This window comes from Solanum pennellii, chromosome 3 (genome assembly GCF_001406875.1).
Source record: "Solanum pennellii chromosome 3, SPENNV200".
NCBI classification, from domain to species: Eukaryota; Viridiplantae; Streptophyta; class Magnoliopsida; order Solanales; family Solanaceae; genus Solanum; species Solanum pennellii.
Window position 1 is genome coordinate 19905842 of NC_028639.1, and position 14403 is coordinate 19920244.

The 14403-nt window shown below is 33.4% G+C and overlaps 1 long non-coding RNA gene across 2 annotated transcripts; it reads left to right on the top strand.

The window, feature by feature from the left end:
- The first annotated feature begins 1614 nt into the window (after positions 1 to 1614).
- On the top strand, positions 1615 to 7822 carry LOC114076436. Of its 2 annotated transcripts, XR_003577359.1 has the most exons (6): positions 1615 to 1821; positions 2042 to 2086; positions 2430 to 2550; positions 4612 to 4656; positions 5152 to 5254; positions 7595 to 7822. It is a non-coding gene; the product is annotated as an uncharacterized LOC114076436 (long non-coding RNA). The 2 variants fall into 2 exon arrangements; XR_003577358.1 differs by lacking the exon at positions 2042 to 2086 and having other exon boundaries at positions 1619 to 1821; positions 7595 to 7820.
- The last annotated feature ends 6581 nt before the right edge of the window (positions 7823 to 14403 follow it).

Consider the following 14403-nt stretch of genomic DNA (forward strand, 5'->3'; position numbering starts at 1 on the left):
TTAAGAAATGAAGCTAAGTTATAATAAGTCTATGGAGGATGAACATTTTAAGGATGACTTCAAGATAGGCTTAGTATGTGAGGTAGTATGGACTGCCTTATGTACATTACACAAGAATGTTTTGAGGAAATCATAAGGGTATAGTACTCTTTAGTATGAAGTAGGTCTATTAGAGTCTCCTAGATTACATGAAGCAAGATAGGGTTACTTCAAGTTATGCTTAGTGTGTGAGGTAGTTGTAACACCCTAAAACGAACAAAGGTGAACTAGAGCTTCGTGATTGTTTCTTAAGTTAATTCTTTGTTAAACGATTAATAATGGTGTTCTTAGGAAGTGTGTTATGTTTGGTTAAGTTCGGAGGTCAAACGTCCATGACGTTTGGAACATGTATCTTAAAAAGTGTTCGTGTATCTTGATGTGTTTGAGCGAGTTTTACGTCTTTGTTTTGTTTGAAATTTGTGTGAGATGTTTCTAATACCTATACGACTATGTGTAGGGGATTAACGTCTGGTTACAATCACAACTAGGACCCACGAAAGGCCCTAGAAGAGGAAACCAATGTCTAGGTAGAATTTACCAAAGCTGCCGAAAAACCAGCCCTAAACGACGAATCCAATCAATGCCCCTTGGGCCAATCGACGCCCCATCATCTAGGGGCTAAGGTTGCAACTTAGTGTGGGGGGATCAACCCTCCACTCAAAACCTGCAGAAAAAAACGATGCCCAGCAGCACGGGCCATTGTTCACTCGACGCCCCTCTACTTGGGTCCGTTGATGGTGTCCTGCAAAACCTGTGGGACACACTACCAGTTTGGGGTGTTTTGTGTAAATTCACCCCAAGACATTTATGACCCTAGGATGATATTTTTAGGGTTTTTAAGTTATATTATATTAGTTTTAAGTCTTAGACCTTGACAATATCACTCACTTTAAAATATTCAAACGCTCTCTCTCTAAAAACAAACGCTCTCAAGTCGCCATTGGAGATAAGACTCAAGGAGAACTTGGATGGATTGTTTGGACGTGTTCGTTCATCAAAATTAGTGGGTTCTCTTCTACATGAGGTATGGTAGTCATCCTTTAACTCTTTTCCATTCAAGGAGCCCCTTCCTAAGAGATTTCAAAAAGAGATTTCCAACCCTAACTTCTTCTATCTTTGACTCTAAGTATGGTTCTTGCATGAAAACATTTCTAATGATTCAAATATAATGTTTCTAACACTACACCATTTTAGGTCTACACCACACTAATTCTGGTCTACGTTTGAAAAGTGTTCCCTAAAGTAATTTTGTGAATGCTTTTAAAGTGTAGCCAAAGTTTATTACTTTTAGTTACAATAATATTGAAAACACTTCAAAAGTGTACTCTTTAATGGGATAAGCTACACTTTATAAACGTTGTTACAATATGATATATTTTGCAACACCTATTTACATGTATGTCCAAACTTTTAAAGTATCCTATTTTTATAATTTAAAAAACAACACATTATAAGTGTGGCCTTGAAATTTTCACTAAAAATTTTTATTTCCTCCAATATTTTTAACTCTCCCTCCCATTAATTTTACTGGCCAAAAAAAGGTAAACCATTAACTTTCATTTCACTTTCTTCTTTTTTTACTTTCCTCTTTCTTCACGCTTCACTTCACTTAAGAACTAGCTGCCCAGGTGAAAATTGAAAGCTGAAGCACAAAAGCTTCGATTCTCCAATTCTCTTCTCATATTATCTTCTCTGATACCAATTTGTGAGAAAAACACTCTGAAGAGTTGAAGTTATAGAAGTACTTAGCTGAAGAGTTGAATTCATTGAAGAACTGAAAAGGTTAAGTCGTCTTCTCCGATAATGATTTCTTCAAGACTAACTACTATTCTCTTTTCTAATACCTATATCCCTATCTTTCACTTAAACAATCTTCTTGTTAGCTGAACTGGTTGACTTTTGGTTTTGTGTTTAGAAGATATTGATTACTTTGGGGTTGTTGGGAAGATGAACTCAAGCTAATTAGTCTCTCTCTCACAATTTTCTCTAAAATTTCTAACAGAAGAACACGATTTTAGACAAATGTTGTTGGAATAGGGTTTATCAGGTAAGAAATTCTATATTTGAAAGTCTACATGTTATCTTAAGGGTTTTGATATTGTTGTGTTTTTATACGTTTTTGGGAGTGTGTCTAGTGTTTTAGCTTCACCAATTGAATTTCGGAGTGTAGCTCGTATTTTACCCTCCCTATGGCCTCCCTCTTTTTCACTGTTAGGTGTTTGAAAAAGTTGGGATTTATTTGAGAAAAAACATTTAGAGCAGCTGAGATAGTTAAAATAATATATATACATATATATATATATATATATGTATATATATATGTGTATATATATATAGAGAGAAATACATTCAACGAAGAGTATCACAATTTCTAATTCATTTTGCATCAGTTTTTCCAAGCTTGGTTCGAGTCCAAGAATCTGCTCGGAATTCTCATCCGTAGATCGTGTCGAGTCTCGTGGTGAAGATCATTTCTTTTCTCGGCCCTTCTAGTTCACTGCCCAAAGAAAGGTAATGTCGTTTTCCTCATAGTACTCATTTTGCCTCTTGTTCTATTTTAAGAGTGATAATGCGACTGTTTGAAAGCTGATTCTGATGAGCTTGTTTCTTTTTATATGATTTATCTTTAAGTTGATGTTGATTCAATATGAGATATGTGTTTCTTAGTTACTTTCGTGGGTTTGTTGTAATATCTCCTTAAAGATTCGAGAATTTGTATTAATTGTTATTATTCCCCTACTTGTCATTTCAAGTTTTGTTTTGTTGTTTCTCTTCATGATCTTGCTCATGGAATGTCTCTTAACATGTGTTACTTCCTAGCATTTGAGTTCATAGATGTAATTATTCTTGGTTCATGTATCGTATTTACTGCCATTTTGAGTTCATAGATCGTGTTTGTTATTGCTAGATTGACATTTGCTTGACTTTTTTAAGAGTCTATTTAGAGGGGTAAGCCTTATTTAATTTCATTCTCCAGGTTTCATATACCATGTTGTCCAGTTTTCCCTGCAAGTTTATTTCTATGGTTCATATTTTGTCGCTTAAAATGTTGCATTTTTGATGTTTGTATGCCATGTTGTTGCTCGAGAGTTAGTTTATCATTCACTGTCTTCGCATGTTTTAACTTTTCAAGACGAGAACTTATTAAAAAAATGAGAAAAGGTTGTTCTTTAGTATTTACCGAAGAGTCGTTCTCATATCAGTGAAAAATCTTTCTCATTTACAGATTTATGTCTTATGTCTATGCGTAATTTTTTTTGGTCGAAATAACAGGTTGATTGAAAAAATACAAACTCATCCCACTATTATAATCTACATTACCATCCTTTCTTTCAATCTAATTCTATCCCCCCTTCTATTCTATGGAATTTCCTATCTATAGAAAGAAGTTATCTATCCATTTTCTGTCCTTACATTTTATACCTCTATGTATTCTGCTCATAAATCTGCCTTTTCTCTCCTCCCTGATCTTCTTCATAAGTTCCGTCGGTGTAACTACTTCTTTGTTCCACAATGCTCCATTTTGTGCTTGCCAATTATGATATATTAGGGCTGCTATTATTGCTCGGATAAGTGCTTTGTTGATCTTCCCTATGGATTTCCTTGCCAGTCTCCTCCATATTCCTTCCAGGTTAGTTCTTTGTATACTCAGTCCCATCCATTCGAGTACTGCCAATAAGCATTTCATTGAATACTCACATTCAAAGAAGAGATGTTCTATATTTTCTGGTTTGCACCCACACAATAAGCATTTTGTTTCCTCATATATTTCCATTTTTTCAAGTCTATCTCTTGTTAATAGCAACCTATGCATAGTCTGCCATCATATAAAACTCTGTTTCTGCATAAGTTACTGAACATGTAAAGACTTAAATTTGATCTTTAAGTTCAGGTATAGGATTAAGTATTTAGCTAAAACAGTCAACATTAGAAGTAATTTAGAAGTCACACATGTATTTACTACTTACACCTACATTAATCATGTATATCGTATGTGCTCCATTCATTTTCCTATTTGTTGTATCTATTTGTTGTTTCTGTGAGTGGAAACTCTTTCTTATTTACAATTTTTATGTCTTCTGTCTCCGCATTGGATTGTGAAAGATTTTGAACATGAGTAGATGAAACATCAGTTTAGTTGATGAACTTTTGTACAACATTTTTTTAAAACTGAAGGCATGTTCTATTAAAAAAAGTGAATAATTTACTCCTAAACAGTCTCATTTTGTCTTCTTATAACGAACGAAACTTCTTCATTTTTTTTATCCTTATCAATTCAATTTATATGCTTATGTATATTCTTATTTTTTTTATGTTCCAATTATATCCTATGTGCTCTTGATTGGTACATATACTTCTCTACATCTGCAATCTACTAAAATACACGGTAAAAGGCATGTTTTCAACAAATTTATGCAATAATAGCATGCTACATTTTGTATTTTTCCAAAAAAAAAAATAACATGTCCTGCTGCATGTATAAAGTGATTAATTCTGTAGTTTTATACCTTTGCATATGCACATTTTGATCAATTTTTTTCTAAACCAAGAAATTTTTCTCAACTATTTCAGGTTTTGGTTAGAGGAAAATAATATTATGCAGACACCAAAATCAAGGTATTTCTAATCTCTAAACAGTAAATCCTCCTTTTAAATAATGTCATACAATGTCATATCGTTCTGTGGTGAGAGTGTGTTTGATATCTTTGAAAATTAAGAACTTCACCCTCACTATATTGGACTATTTCCCTCCATATTTAGCGGCACATCTATTTTTTTCCATAAATTTCAACTATTAGAAATAGGTAGGGAATGAATCATGATCTTTTAAGACTCAAGATTGTGCTTTATAGTTCAACGGTTCATCATGTAATGATTCAAAGAAATGTGTCTGTGAACTTTTTTTTTAAAAAAAAGCAGCAAAGAATCTCCAAATTGAATTTTAAAGGGTTTGTATTCCTTTCTTAATTTGATTTCTAATTTGGATGTGGATTTTCAAATCCATAATGTTATTATATTTTTTTCTACAGTTGTATACTTTTGCATATTTGTGAAGTAGTTAATGATTTAATCATTCTTACTGAAAGATTAGATATTGATATCTTTTTCTAGGAATTCAAATGTCCTATCCAAAGATTGGATAGATTTAGCAAGGTATCGCAAAGAGTATATTCAACATTCTTCAGGATAAAATCATGTTCTGATTCTTGAAAAGGTATTTTGTTTGTTCCTTGAGGATTTTCTCTCTCTCCTTTGTTAATGTATCAAATTGTGAAGATAGTTGTCTTGTTCCTCTTGGTTGTTGGTTGATCATGCACATGAGCAAGATCATTATAGTAACTGTTGTTGTGTGTAGTTATAGCTGATTTGTGTGTGTAGTTGTGGCTGATTTGTATGTATTGTTGTTGCTCTAGATTCCCTGCTAGGATCTTATTTGTGCAGGTATAGAATCAATGTACAGATTATAAGATTGATTTATAGGTTTAATTTATTGTAATGGAAATTCTTAAAAGAGTTGATAACACAACTTTGTCGGTCTTTGTCCCATCATGTACTTCTAATAAAAAATGTTTCAGCAGTCTAAATTGTGATATACAGTGTGCTAACTCTTGCTAACACTTACATATTAAGAACTAGTAACATAGTTATCTGCATTCACCCGTGTGCTTAGAATACTGCTTTACTACAACAAAGAAATCTCGTTATTTCTGGTCCAGTTTACATGAGAACAAAAAAAATTTAAATGAGATGCACACTGAGGCTGTGGATGTGAATGTGGTTGACCTGAAAAATAGTAAGGCATTTGTCGAGAACTATAAGGAGGACCATATTTGAGTATATCCAATCATGTTTTTGCACTACATGTTTCTTGTCATTCCTATTTTTTTTAAAAGTTTTTCTTTTTGCTCCATAATCTGTCTTAATTTTATCCTAAGGCTAATCTGGTTCTTCAAATAACTGCATATCTTATTTTTTTTGTTTTCTTTACTCATGGGCTACTTAAGTTCTCCTCCATATCCTTTTATCTCTCCATTGCTAGTTATGCAAGGCTTAGATTTAATTTGTGATGTTTCTAGTGATTTTGGGTTCAATCAGTGTATATAATTGATGTATGATTTGCTAGTTCTTGGTTTATAAATGTATTGTCAGTTATCGATTTGGAACCATCGTTGTACACACCATGATGTTTTTAAATATTGAAGGCTTATATGGGAAAATAAGTGAATGTGCAGATTGTGTTGGTGTTGTATTATTGTCACCTTTGCTCTTTTGAAATGTTAAAGCCATAACTCTGGAAAAATAAGTAAATGTGCAAGTATTGGTGTTGTTTAATTGTCAGCTTTGCTCTTCTGAAATGGTAGAAATCTATAAAGCAAATTATTGGTCTTCACAACTTTGATCTTCTGAAATATCCATAACATAATATAGTAACTGTTGTTGTGTGTAGTTGCGACTAATTTGTGTTTGTAATTGTGGCTGATTTGTATGTGTTGTTGTGCCTCCAGCTTCCCTGCTAGAATCTTATGTGTGCAGGTATAGAATCAGTGAACATATTAGAGAATTTGTTTATAGTATCAGTTTATATAGTGATGGAAATTCTGAAAAGAGTAGATAACACAACTTTTTTGGTCTTTGTCCCATCTTGAACTTCTGTTACAACATGTTTCAGCAATCAAACTTGTGATATACAGTGTGCTAAATCTTCTTAACATTACCTATTAAGAACTAGTAACATAGTTATCTACATTCACTCGTGTGCTTAGAATACTTCTTTACTACGACAAAAAAGTCTCGTTATGTCTGGTCAAGTTGACATGAGAACAACAAAAATGAACACGAGATGCACACTAAAGCTGTGGATGTGATTATGGTTGACCTGGAAAATGGTAAGGCGTTAGTGGAAAACTAGAAGGAGGACAAATTTGAGTATATCCAAACATGTGTCTCCACTACATGTTTCTTCTCATTCCTATTTTTAAAAGTTTTTTTTTTGTGCTCCATACTGTCTTTCTATTTCATCCCAAGGCTAATCTTGTTCTTGGAATTACTGGATATCTTATTTTTTTTGTTTTCTTAACTCATGGGCTGCTTAAGTTCTCCTACGTATCCGTTTAATTCTTAATTGTTAGTTATGCAAGCCTTAGAATTAGTTTGTGATATTTTTTGTGATTTTTGTTTCAATTAGTGTACTTAATTGATGTATGATTTTCTAGTGCTTGGTTTATAAATGTACTGACAGTTACTCAATTTGGATACCATCATTTTATACACCATGCTATTATGAAATTTTTAAGGCTTATCTGGGAAATTATGTGAATGTACATATCGTATTTGTGTTGTATAATTGTCAGCTTTGCTATTTTGAAATGGTAAAGTCACAACTCTGAAAAAATTAATAAATGTACAAGTATCGCTGTTATATAATTTTCATCTTTGCTCTTCTTAAATGGTGTTGACACCTTTGCTCATATGAAATATCCATAACTTAATATAGTAACTGTTGCGATCTGATTTTTTGTTTGTTTTGATTGTTAATTTCATTTTAAATGTGTAGGGAGATGGAGCTGATCAAATTTGAAGGATCCCCACAAGTTAATTTGATCTCATTGAAGTGAAAGTGGATGATGAGTTTTTGAACTATTCTAAATGTTTGAATACATTATCTTGAACTATTGTAGGTTACATTTTGTGCTAATCACGTGTACACATATATTAAGAATATTGACATGTATGTACACAAGACTATCATTTGATGCTTATTGCAAATCTATATATTTAAATTACTTATTAGCTAATTTGATAGTTGAGAATATTTATTTCGAAACATTATTGGTGTTTTTTAATTGAAAATTATGGCATATAAATATTTTATAGAAAACACTTATAGGCGTATCTGTAAAAGTGTGGCCTTTTTGCCATTTAGGCTACGCTTTTAAGTTTAACTGATAAGGCTACACTTTTAAGCGTAGCTGCAAAGGCGTGAACTTTTTGCCTTTTAGGCTACTCTTTTAAGTGTAGTTGATAAGGCAACATCTGAAAAGTGTTGCCTAACTCTAAGGTAACGCTTCATTCGACCACCCCCAAAAAAGTGAGGCTGAAAGTAAAAAAGTGTGGCCTTTTACCAAAGGTCAGACATTTTGCTAGTTTAGGCTACACTTTACTTGGGTGGTTGTAGGTGTAAAATGTTGTAGTGTAATGTTAGATGGGATTTGAATGCTAAAACGTCAATGAAATAATGTTAAAGCTTTTTATCAAATTTTAGCTTAAAGGTTTAAATGAAGATGATTTGTGTAGTGTTTGAGTTTTGGTTTCCTTATGTTGTTGTTATAGTTTAGCTACTTCCCTAAGGGTCATATTATGATGAAATATTGAAGAATTAATTTTATGGGGTTAAAGCTTTGTTAAATGGTGAGTTGGTTTTATTGTATAACTCTCATTATGAATTGGCTTGAGTGATATGGTCCACCTTCTTGGTGGCGGTGTTTACTTGAATTTTATGAATGTAAAGTTACTTGTATATTGTGAACGAGGACAAAGGCATATTATGTGAAGTAAGATGATTAGGATGTTATTCTTGTTAATGTGACTTCTGAAGTTTATTATAACAAGTACGCTAGGTATTATGTCTAAATGAATTATAGTGCTAAGTGAAGCATGTTAAAGTGTGTAATGTGATGAATAAAGGTCTAAGCATGTACAGAATTGAACGTAAATGAAATGATTCTATTGTGCAAGGTGTGATAACATGTACACACACATGCACACACTAGAATGAATAAATGAAGCTAAGTTAAGTCAAAATGAGAGTTTGGGGTGAACATTCTTCGTGAGTTGAGATGAAGTGTTTAGTAGACAGATCATTCTCTCCAAGAGATTTCTAAGATAGGTAGGAGGATGGATACCCTTCGTGAGTTTAGATGTGGTGTCCACTAGTTATCCTTAATCTATAGTTTATAGTGTTGAGAATTCGTGGGGAGTTATGCCTAGCACCGAGAGGATATGAAGAAGAGGTGGTTACACTTCGTGAGTTGAGTGTTGCATTCCAATATACCTCTTGAGATGAGTACTCCTCGTTAGAAGAGAATAAGTTACATAGTAGCAATCTTCTTTTCCCTTAACTATGCGCCCGCATAGGTGTAGCTATTGGGAAAACCATGTAAAAGCTAAAAGAAATACCTCCCTCTAGGCAAGTAGAGGGAACCTTCTCCAATAAGGAAATATCGGGATTCCATGTTGAACTCTCATGGTCTATGTCGGTTAAGCTAACCCCCACAAAAGTAATGAAAGTTCTAAGTCTTCTAAAGGAGTGTACTACTTAGGGTAGGTAGTTGAATGGGACTCTATCTATCCATTGAACTAGGTAGGCATTCAGAAAGGGGAGTCTTTGTGAGTCTTATATGAATTGAAAGTATGAATACTTCTAAAAGAGTGTACTACTTATAGTAGGTGATGGAATGGGATGCCATTTATTCATTGCACTTGGTAGGCATTCTGATAGGGGAGTCTTGGTGAGTCATATTTGAATTGTATGAGCTAAGTCTTCTAAAATAGTGTCTTACATAGGGTAGGTGGTGGAATGGTACGCAATTTACTCATTTCACTAGGTAGGCATTCCGAAAGGGAAGTCTTGGTGTGTTGTTTGAGTTTCTTTCTAATGTCTTGTCATTGAGTGGGGACTTGTTCTCCCAGGTGAGCAACCCTAGAAAGGGTAGTCTTGGGATTACTTAGGTGTGTAATGAAGGAGGTGTATGTGCATTTCCTTCATGTATTACCTTGGCGAGTCTTAGGATAACAATATCTAAGAAAACTCCTAAGGAAAGGAGTTCACTTCCTCTTTGCTTGAACATTAGAAGTTCACTATTTTGGAATAAGGAGAGTTCACTGTAAAGTCAAAAGAGTTTAGTGTAAAATTTGAACAGCTTACTGTAAAAGGCTACTTTTTGTTAAAATTATAGAAATTCTTTCTAAGTGTTAAATGATAATTCTTATGTTGTTTTTATTTTATATTCCTGAATGTTTTACTTAATTGGCATGAAAATGTATATTTACTAAAATATCCCTTTTTGCATGTTTTTGCATATGCCATACTTAGTACATTATTTTTACTAACCCCATATTTTTTTATACTCTATAAGTATAGGTCTGGAAGCAAGAAGAAGTCTTGAAAGTGAAGCTTGGGAAATCTACTCTCTCAGGATTTGGTATGTCCTCTTATACTCGAGGACATAGTCTATGTTCCTCATTTTTGTTATTAAGACTTATTATGTATTTCTTTTAATGTAAAGGGTCGTGTCTCTAACATATTATGTCGTGTCTTTATGTTGGCTTGTGACAATGAGATTTTCTTAGTATTTATAAATGAATTCCTTCTTATATAAAATGTCGTGAAAAGTTTTAATTCCGCGCTACTTTTCATGTCTTATGCGATGAATGATAGTTAAAGGTCTTGTACAGGACCCCAAAGGGTCACGTTCGCCTTGTCCCGATACAAGGGATCTCCCTAAGTTATAACTTTCGGGTCGTGACAGTAGTATGGGATGCTTCAGAAGCATTGTACAAGTATGTTTGGGAGTAACCTAGGGGCATAGTGCTCATATGATATTATGAATTTAGTTCTTAATTAGGATATTGGGTCATGATCAAGAATGACCAAAGAGATGTACTTAGCTTTGGTAGTAGTATAGGACGCAACCTTACCCTGCACTAAGTATATTTGGAGGGTGCTACAGAGTAGTTCATTTTAGTAAGGAAGACAATGATTTAAGTGTGAACTCTTATATGACTTATTAATGATTTATTATACTTATTTTATACATGTTACGCTTACGCCTTTTTCTCTTATGATTATGTCTATCATTGACTAACCCTTTGAAATATCTTATGTTTTGTATGATAGTTTCCATACTTAGTATATGTCGTACTAACGCATAATTATTGTCACATCCCGAAACAAACCCTAGAATTTAGGGGTAATCTCGGGTTGCAACCGGCGTACCTGACCTCTCGGAGGTCTTGTACAAGCCCTTACATATCATTCATCGCTTATACATAATGAAAAGTAGTGCGGAATTAAAACCTTTCATAAAACATATCATAGTCTTTAAAAATTACACTCATATAAAATCATAGGAAATACTAAGTCTCAATCTCATCAAACTAAAGACACAAGAATACTTGGGACACGGCCCATAGTTCAAAATATAGAGCTAGTTAGTCTATTACAATACTTCAAATCGAAATATAAAAGACATATATGACCTCGATTCAAATGAGGATATACTGGAACTTCTTTTGAACGATGCTACCGTCCAAGTCTTCTTTACTAGATACTCCTTAACTACCAATAACTATATGGATAGATAAATGCCTGGATTAGTACAACCATATGTACTAAGTATAGCATAATGCATGAAAATCATGAAAATGGATATTTAGCAGAAATATGCATCTTTTCATTGAAAAATCATATTATAATCATAAGAACAATATTTAACAACTTAGAAACACATAAGATATCATTTAAACCAAATATCGTAATTTTCGAGTCACTTTATAGTTACTCCATTCACATTTACAGTGAAGTCACTTCACTGTACAATGAAGTTTCTTATTTTCACCTTAGACATCTTCTAGTATATAATCATCCAACTTAAAGCTATCCTAAGAATTACTTAAGAAACAAAAAGAGAGATTGCCCATACAACCTTTCTAAGTATGCCTAAATGATACTCAAGACTACTAATAATGAGTTACATACACACTTCAAGACATCAAACATACCAACATATAGATAATATGACATTTCCTCATCAAAGCTTATCAAAAGACTTAATTAAGTAGATCAAGAAGATAACGTGCATGATTGACCTCTTCAAGACTACCTAAATAATCCTTAAGACTACCTATGTTTGGATCATGTACACATAAGCAACATCTTCCTTTAGTAGAGTAATTCTTAAGAATCATCTAGATAAGATACAAAGTGACCATTCCTATGTCCCCTTCACACCTTAACTAGAAAACCCTTAAATACTCTAGATAAGTACTTATTCAATTAACATACTCTCTTAATTTAAGTGATTATATTCATTATTTCATTTATGAGACATTCAACACATAAAGGACATTCAAGTAATGGTGTTGGAAAAGACCTAGGAACTCCCAATAACACCTTCAAAGCCAGTTGGCGTAATGTTTATATAGTGTCCAATACCACCACCTAAACTTCATAGAACTTCTTAAATGCTAATAGGTATTCCATATGATGATAATAGGCAATGATCGACATATACCATGATAACTAAACATGAAATCCGTAGTTCTATCTTACTCCGGTGAGGTTGTTCTACTTGCCAATGGTAGAACTTAGACACATCCCATGTAGACACATGGTTAAGGAATATGAAGGGCATGATTTGTATTCTAGTCTCATTATATGACTAAAACTACTTCCATTACCATACGCAATCGGTGCTACCCTTCTTTCTCATAGAATAATTCAAACTTAAGGTTCACATAAAAGGGTTCCATATCAAGTTCATAATCCAATTACATTTACCCTTCCAAAGAGGACTTCTAGGGTTACCTTAAAATGGCAACAAGAAGCTCATGATGAATTTTATAAGGATTAATATGATGCCATTCCAGCAAATTAACCTTAAGTACATAATTCCAATACTTTGAAGGATACCATTACGTCTTACGACTTCAAAATTCATAACCTTACCACACGGTTCAAGGTTTCACATAAAAGATCCTCTTAACTTCATTTTACGTCAAATGTCATTCATACATTCAAGACTAAGAGACTTTAGCATCTTAAGTTAAGCCATAACGCATTAACATTAATACATATATTAAACAAGGTACACAAGTCAACCAAGACAAGATACCACATACTTCACTTTAACTTAAAATACATGCCATTCTAGAAATGCATAGAAATACCCATTTCATCTTCAAGTAATCCTATACACTACCATATCATCATCAATGTTACCAACACATACTCACATAGTCAATTACGAAAAACCAAGTATAAACCCTAAGACTATACACACAAGGTCAAAGTCATAGTCTAACATGATCACCTATGATGACATGGATAGAAAAAAACCTATATGACTTCACAAGTAGATAGATATTGTCATGCTTCACATAATCAACTACACAAATAGAAACATTACATCAAGTAGTTTGACGACAAGGTCATGATCATTATATCACTTCAGATAACACCGACAAGGCCACATCAATTGCAAGTAAAGCACATAACGCCGCTACCATAGGGGGACCTTAAAAATCACAACATAAATTAAGTATAAAAAACATAAAAATAAATAAAATAGGGCATCTTACCACCACATAATCCTCAACACCTCAATTCGATGTTAAATCATCCAATTCAATACCATAAGGCCCTTACGAATGGCCATTAACAATAATTCAATACAAAAAACTATGATAGTCAATGAAAATAGGTCAATTCAATAAATATTCATCAATCTAATACAACCTAGATATCAAGTTAACATAATTCTTACATCATTAGATAACCCATAGAAATCTACACTAGAATTCATAATCATTAAGTCAATATCAAGTAACCCATAACATAGTCAAAATCTAAGGTTCATAAAATTCATGGGTTCATCGGTAATTTAGGTAAAATCATCAATACAATAACAATTTAATCATTATTCAATGTTTAGAAATCATTAATGCAAGAACCCATGGTAGAATCTTGAAATTTGGACAACTGAACTTCAAAACTTTAGAAAACTTCTTGAGAGCTGGGATCCTTGATGAAGAGAGTTTTAAGGATCAAAATCCATTGCTCAATGATGATAATTATTCATTTGATGAAGAATCGGCACTCAATTCAACAATCCAAGCTCTTCCTTTACTTTGGACTTCAATGGAGTCTTAAGGAATTTCTAAGGGATTTTGTGGTTTTTGATTTGGAAGAATGAAATATTCTAAGTTTTAAACACTTATATACACACTTAAAATACCCAAAATACCCTTAATGAACCTCCAATACTCTTATTTTGAAGTGGGGTGAAATTACAAGTTCACCCCTCAACTTACAGTGAAACTGCACGCAGGACAGTGCCAATCGACGGGGCGTAGGTCCACACAGGGGCCGTCCTTTCTTCTGTCAATGGTCCAGAGACTGGAAAATGGGATATTTTCCCCTAGTATAAGTACCATAAAACTCCTTCAAACTACGGGGCGTCGACAAGGACACTGGCCGTCGTTTGCCATCCGTATGTGGGACTACCTTGGGCTGTTTTGGCCACCATGGGTCCTTCTTGGAAGGTACTTGGAGATGTTTTCCCATACATTTCCAACCCAAAAATT